This window comes from Pristis pectinata, chromosome 13 (assembly GCF_009764475.1).
Source record: "Pristis pectinata isolate sPriPec2 chromosome 13, sPriPec2.1.pri, whole genome shotgun sequence".
NCBI classification, from domain to species: domain Eukaryota; kingdom Metazoa; phylum Chordata; class Chondrichthyes; order Rhinopristiformes; family Pristidae; genus Pristis; species Pristis pectinata.
Window position 1 is genome coordinate 25,618,313 of NC_067417.1, and position 8,007 is coordinate 25,626,319.

Genomic DNA, 8,007 nt, shown 5'->3' on the forward strand with positions numbered 1-8,007 from the left:
TGCAATTCCCAATCTGCAGACTCCACCACTTGGAAAGACAAAGACAGTAGAGGCATAGAAACACCACTGTGTGGTTCCCTCCCAGTCACATGACATCATGACTTGGAAGCAGATCCTCATTTCTTTATTAAAGCTAAATCCTGGAAAATTTTATCCCACAGTACTATAGAAGTACTTCCACCAGCAGCACTGTAGCAGTACAAGGTAGAGTCTTGCTGCCATCATCTTGAGGGGAAGTAGGGATAGGGAATGTTGCCCACATGCCATAAATATTTTTTTCAAATATTATATGGTCAATAAATAGGCCAAGAATCTTTACAATTGTAAAGAACCAAGTGGGACATGTAGTCGATGGTGAGGAAGAAAGCCAAGCAGTTGTAGAGGAATGTCGATTTGAATTTAACTCAGAGGAATGTGTGTGAATGCATTTGAGGAAGTGCAAAAATGTAAGGGAGCTGCAGTAATTGGGAAGAAACTGAGTGGTGTGGAGGAATAGAAGGACCTTGGAGTATATGTTCACAAATCATTTAAAGGCTACAAGCAGATCCTTCAGTGGTTAAAAAGATATATTTGGCATAGAATATTAGAACAGGGAGGTTAGGCTAGAAATGTATATAGCAAAAGATAAGGCACAGCTTGTGTACAGTCCTGGTCACCACGTTACAGGAAATGCATGATCGTACTGGAAATGGTGCAAAGGAGATTTACAAAGATTTTTCTCCAGGGAGACTTCTCCCTAGGGCGAAAATGGCTAACGCGATGGGGCATAATTTTGAGGTGATTGGAGGAAGGTATAGGGGTGTGTCAGAGGTAAGTTTTTTTTACACAGAGTAGTGAGTGCATGGAATGCACTGCCAGCAGTAGGGACATTTAAGAGACTCTTAGATAGGCACATGAATGATAGAAAAATGGAAGGCTATGTGGGAGGGAAGGGTTAGATGGATCTTAGAGCAGGATAAAATGTCAGTACATCATCATGGGCAGAAGGGCCTGTACTGTGCTGTTATGTTCTATGTAAAGATGTTGCCAGGACTGGAAAATTGTATCTATGAGGAAAGACAGTAGTATTACTTTCTTTGAGGTAGAGGAGGCTGAGCGGGGATTTATTTGATTTGTAAAACTATAAAGGAATTAGATAGTCCGAGTGGGGGGAAATGAAACAAAGAAGCTGAGCAAATATCACAAATGGGTAGATGATACAGACAGAGAAATCAAGTTACCTGTAATTGAGTTCAACAAGCCAAGGCGGCAGCAATATGCCAGCATGGAAGATGAAATGCTGTTCAAGCTTGCGTTGGGTTTTATCGTAATGGTGCGGGAGGCAACAGACAGGTTAGAGCGGGATGGACAATTAAACTGGCAGGCAATGAGAAGCTCAGGGTCGCCCCTGCAGACTGAATGCAGGTGCTCTGCAAATTAGTCATCCAATCTGCATTTAATTTCTCCAATGTAGAGGAGACCTCATTATGAACATTTGAATGCAGTGCATCAGGTTGGAAAAGACTGTTTTGGTCCCTGGAGACTGGGAAGGGTAGAGGTGAAAATACGAGTGTTGCATTGCCTGCAGTTGCAAAGTGCTATAAGAAGGGGGGTGGTTGGTGAGATGGGATGAGTTGCAAAGGGAATGGTCCCTGCAAAATCCTGAAAGGGGAGGAGAGGAGAAGATGTGTTTGGTGGTGGAATCTCTTTTTGAAGGTAGCAGAAATTGCACAGAGTGATCTGCTGAATCCGGAAGCTGGTGGGGCCTTGGGTAAGGACCAGGGGAATTCTATTCTGTCTTAGAGGAGATGAGATTGGAGGCATGGGAAATGGATGAGATTTAGTCATGATCCTTGTTAATAATGGTAGGTGGGAAGTCACAGTTCAGGAAAAAGGAAGACATTTCAGAGGCATCTGTACAGAAAAGCTAATTATTAGAACAAATACAATTAAGACAAAGGATCTGGGATAACCGAATAGAGTCCTTACAGGAGGCAGGGTGGAACGAAGAGTAATTGAGAAAGCTGTAGGAGTTGGTAGGGGGAATTTGTGTGAGACTTCCTGCTGGTGTGTTCAACCAATCAACATTGTAACTAATGCTGGCTGCACACGGAAGTTTATGATGATGAATAGATTTTACACATGTGCATAATCTCAAATGCATCCTACTCCTTGCATATGTTGTGGGTGCTATCCAGTTTAGTGTTGTTTCTTTTAATGTGAAGGCTGAAATTTATTGATTTGAGCTCTTAATCTATGTTTGAGGAAGTTAAAAACCAGTATTGCTTTTCATAAAAATACAGGGCTATCTGCTGAGCACATGTATACTCAGTTACTTCTGGGTGACTTTATTTCCAGCAATTGTTTATATAATGATGGAGAGTTGTTTGCAGAGTTATTTTCATGTGATGGCCTCCATGATTCAATCTAGAATAAGTCCTTGCAATATGATCCATCAATCATGAGTGGCACTGCAAATGGCTATTATAGAGCCAAAAAATTTGTTTTTTATATAAATAAATAAATAAAGGTTATGAATAAAGTTTATAAATAAATAAAGGTTTTGCAGTAGAAGGCCTTCAAGTGTCTCTTCAAGAGGTAGCAACTCCATTATTTCATTAGAGGTACATCAAGGTGTCAGTTACGTTATGCACCTGAGTGCTGGTGTGGGCATTGTGCTTCTCCTTGATGTGGGAGATTCAATAACCAATCTCGATACAGTTCTTCACTGTACAAGTGAACAGTCCTTATTGAGCTGAAAAAAAACAAGACTGAAGAAGGGTCCTGACCCGAGATATTAACTGTCTGTTTTTCTCCACAGATGCTGCCTGGCCTGCTGAGTTCCTCTAGCATCTTTTTTTCATCTAGATTTCAGCATCTGCAGTTCTTTGTTTCTCTAGTCCTCTTTGAGCGAACAGCACAACATGCACAAAAGAGATGGTCCAGAGTTCACAACCTATCCTCCTCTGATCCCACTTTCTGATAGTATAAAAAAGATGTTTTTGATACTTAGCTTGGGACAAAGACAATGCAATTTACCAAACTGTAACTGTTAACATATCAACTATAACCCAATCCATGTTCAAGTTAACACATGATTGATTACTACTTCCCCTCACTGTCTCTCACAGCAGATTCCATGTGGGAACTCTTTTTCTACTCCCTCAAAGCTAGTAGTCTCATAGCTAGGCCTCTTCCTGTTAAATTTGTTACTATGGCAACAGCCAGCTCTTGTGTCTACATAAAGGCCTTGTGTGTCAGCTGGAGATATTTTGAAAGTGAGCTCATTGTCTTTTATCTCTACAGTGTCTCTTGCTAGCTTGACTGTTTCTTGTGCTTCCCAGTTTGTGCTGCTGAGATAATGGGCCTCAATGGATATGCAGCTGTCTTGCTAGGTTTTAGCGGTACTCTAGCAGAATATTCAAGGTAATATTAACCTTTGTCTATCTATGCTAGTGACGTTCCCTTACCAACTGTCCCACTATACCCTACGGCAGAATGCAGTGATTGCACAATTTAATGTAAGATCACTTCTTTCAAATAAATGTAGTTTATTTTGTGCATGGCTCATGATGTACTCAAAGCAGGTTAGTGTCAAGGAACCAAAAGAAACTACAGATGCTGGAATCTAGAACAATAAACAGAATGCTGGAAGAACTGAGGGTCAAGCAGCACCTGTAAGGTCACCCTGCAGGGTCTTGACCGAAAACATAGACTTATACTATTTGGTCACCTCCATGGATGCTGTTTGACTAGCTGAATTCTTCCAGCATTCTATTTTTTGTCCCAGTGTTAAGGAGTAGGTTAACCAGTATCAGCAGCTCCTGAAGGCTATGTGAAAGATGCCCTGCTCCTGAAGAGATAAAGAAATAACAACCTTGTATAAGTGCTAGAATGGTTGAACTGTGTTCTCTTATCAATATCCATTTTCCCATTACTGCTTACATTCACGTCAAGTACCTAATGTCAGGATAAGGCAATGCCTGATGCAGAGGAGAGTAAAATGCATATTAACCTTCAGACCGAGCCACAATGTGCCTTAATCCAGTTTCACAAAAACATTCTTGCTGCAAGTGTGGCATTTCATTTTATTGAACAGATATGACTTGCCAATCCATAAGGTGTTGTACAATGTGGGCCCGTGTTCACGGAGAATTGGAAAAAAAACTTGTAATCCAGTTCATAATGAACACTTAAAATTGATAAAAAGGAACACTGCCCTGTTAGTGTTTAATTGAAATGTGGGCTCCGAAGCAAAGCTAATACACTGCGCAATCTTCCTTGCCCTTTTTTTAAGGGACAGTTAAAGCACACATTTTAAAAGCTCTCAGCATAGTCAATGTATTCTGGGATGGGTCCTAGACTATGCTGAGGTGGCAGCAGGCTCTTGCCAATAATAGCTACAGAACACCGGAAGCTTCAAACAAAACTCTGTACTTTATTGTTAACAGCAAGGTATGTGTCAGTATATTCAGATGATGACTTATTTATATTACTATACATAAAAGTCCCATACTGCTTTCCCTCTTATAAAACAAGTGTATAAACATTCTGCACAAGTATACATGATCATTCTACATTTAGTTTGCTGACTGGCTTCTTCAGTCAGTTCAACTTCTGTTGTGTACTGGCCTGTGTTACGAACCAGCAACAAAAGAAGTACACTGAGTCATGATTCAGCGTTAAAAACTATTTTATTAATCACTACTTATGATAATAAGAAAAATAAAAGTAAAAATGTTAGAATGTTAGAATTAAAAATGTTAAACCTTGAACATTAACCCCAAAAACTAAACTCTTTGTGTGTGTGTGTGTGTGTGTGTGTGTGTGTGTGTGTGTGTGTGTGTGTGTGTGGCAAAGTCCCAAACTCCAAGTCCAGGAATGGTTCTTAAAGTTCAGTTCAGCAAGCCATAAGGTGAAACACGAGCAAAGGCTTCTTCAACAACCACCGTTGTCTGAAGATAAGACGTAGATGTAGAGAGAACAGAGAGAGTAATTACGAAATCCAAATGTTCCACGATGGAACCCAAACGACACTTCAGTGTTTACTCGGTGGTGACTTCCTCACCCTGAAAAGCATCTGAATCGTGGTCGTCCACACAAATACCTGTTTCCTTCTACAGGTCAGCAACAAAGTGAACTCCACCGGATTACTTCCAATTCCCATACGTGGATTGCAGTAACAGACACAGTTATTGTTTCTCATCCATCGATAGAGAAACTAGCAGGCTGGTGTCCCTCTCCCTTTTCTCTCTCTCTCCCTCTTCGACTTCGACTGACTTCTCCAACAACGTCATTACATTCTTTATCTTCTGTTGACGTAAGCACGCCACTCACTCACTCACTCACTCTATCTTAAAGGGACTTTCACCGAGTCCGTAACACCTGAGATAGAGAATGTGCAACCTCTTGGCTTGACTCACTGTTAAAGTTTTGTGACACTTTAAGAGTCATTGACTTTATTGACATCTGGAAAGATTTCAGTATCTTCAGGTATGTCTCTTGCTTTGATTAACATGGACACAACTTATTTTCAATCCATAACAAATGTCTTTTCAGACAATGGACTTGGATCATAGAAACAAGTCTTGAGGCTGACTGTTTTCCTCACTGAAGTTGGATAACTGAACAGCAAATAATGTGCATTTGTAATATCATGCCAATTTCTTGTTTGCAACTTCTAATGAGAGAACTGTTATGTTGCCTCCCCCCACCTCCTGGCAACAAAAGGGCATATATTCACATATATATTCGCATGACAATGTCATTATGTTCTATTCCTTCATGACTTGCACTTTATGTATAAATAGTCCATAACGCATTAGCTACATTTTGTATTTTCTCCATTTCCAACCACTGGCATCACAGTGGAGATTTTGAAACTGACTGAGAAACTCATTTGGGAACTATGCTGTGGGTCATTTATACACTTATAAAGTGATACACTTTATTGGAAATAGTGCAAGAAGTATTGAGTAATAATGTTTGTTGTCATGCTGGTTTTAATTTTACCCCAAGTCAGCACATTACACTTGTTATCTGATTAAATTGATTGAGTGGAAAGGTTTGTTTGCAACATAAAATCGAAATTACTTTCCCCATAAAGTGATATGGGGATTTGGGAACCTTTATTGTATAAAATTCATTAATTGTGGTTAATCCTTTCACCATTTTCAGACACTTGTTTTTGTAGTTGAATACTTGAGAAACTTAGTTCACCAAGAAGTCTGCTTTGAGTGGATTGTATATTATGCATACTGCTGCAAACTTTATTACTCAGTTATTTTGGCAGTAAAATAAGGTAGGCATTCAGGGACTTTACACTTCCTCCATTTAGAATTTTACAGTCCTGCAGTGCATTTTGATGATCACTTGCTCCTGTAATGTGTGTGTTTACCCATTACAGGTGCAGGATGACCTGCCTCAATGATTACCATCCTTACATCCATCATAATGAAATAATTTGAGAGGTTGGTTATGGCTTAAATCAACTCCTGCCACAACAAGGACCTGGACCTGCTTCAATTCGTTTGCTACTATGCTCCCTTGTTTTAGATATTTGCATCTTGCCCTCTGATACTAGTATGTTTCAGTAATCTATGTTTCAGTAGTGCTCTCAACTCTGTACTCCCTTGTCTTGTGCAATACCTTTTATGTGGCACCTTATTGAATGCCTTCTGAAAATCAAAATATGCTACATCCACTGTGTTTCCTTATCTACCCTGTCCATAATGCAGTCATCAGCAATCATCACTGAATATCCGTATTTCTGAACTTGCGATGGAAGGAAGGTTATTGAAGAGCAGTTGAACATGATTGGGCCAAGGACAAGACCCTGACGAACTCCTGTATTGATGTCTCGGGGCAAGGATATTTGACCTCCACCATTCACAACTTTGTGAAAGTTATGACTAAAACCAGTGGAATATTTTCCCCTTGATACCTAAGACCCACACTCAATCATATGCTGCTTTGATGTCAAGGGCAACCAGCCTCCCCTCACCGCAGAAAATCTGTGCCATGTTTGGACTAAAGCTAAAATGATACTCAGAGCCAAATGGTCCTGACAAAACCCAAACTAAGGATTGGACACCAAGTTATTGGTGAGTAAATGTTGCTTGATGGTAATGTCAGTTACCTTCTATGGCTTTGCCAATGATTGAGAAGAGATTAACTGGCTGTTTTGGTTTAATGCCATTATAACATACACATTCTCAACTCATCAGTTTCCCATTTGATACAAGTGTCTTTTTTTTCTTTTTTAATCTTTTTATTAAATTTCAAATTAATAAACAACAATAGTAACGATACAAATGATACAATGAGATCAGGATTGCAATAATAACGGTTAACATATACAAACACAAAGAGTAAAATATGTAATATGAACCTCCCAATCTCTTGATAATTGAACATGAAAAAGATTTGAAAAGAAGTTTGATTATATGGGAAAAAAAACCCAAACTAAAAAAAGAACAATAACAAAACAAAAAAAAATAATAATAAACAAAAACTAACCAAAAACTAAACAAAAACTGGGCTGTCGTATTTCATCAGTTAAAAGCATTATTATGTCATTAACTCCGCTCCTCTTTATTCGAATAGAAAGTTATTGAAAAGGATTCGGAAAAGGTCAGCTTACATCATATGAAAATGCTGGATAAATGGGCTCCAAGTTTCTTCAAATTTAACCGAAGGATCAACAGTACCATTCCTAATTTTTTTCTAAGTTTAAACATGTTATAGTTTGGGAAAACCATTGGAATGTAGTAGGAGGTTTAGGATCTTTACATTTAAATAGAATGGATCTCCTGGCTATTAATGTAACAACTGCAATCATACAACAAGCTGAGGCAGATAAATGGCCAGAATCCATCATTGGTAACCCAAATATTGCAGTAATAGGATGAGGCTGTAAATCAATACTCAATACCACTGTGATAATATCAAAAATGTCTTTCCAATATTTTTCCAAAAGAGGGCAGGACCAGAACATATGTGTCAGGGAAGCCACCTCAGAATTACATC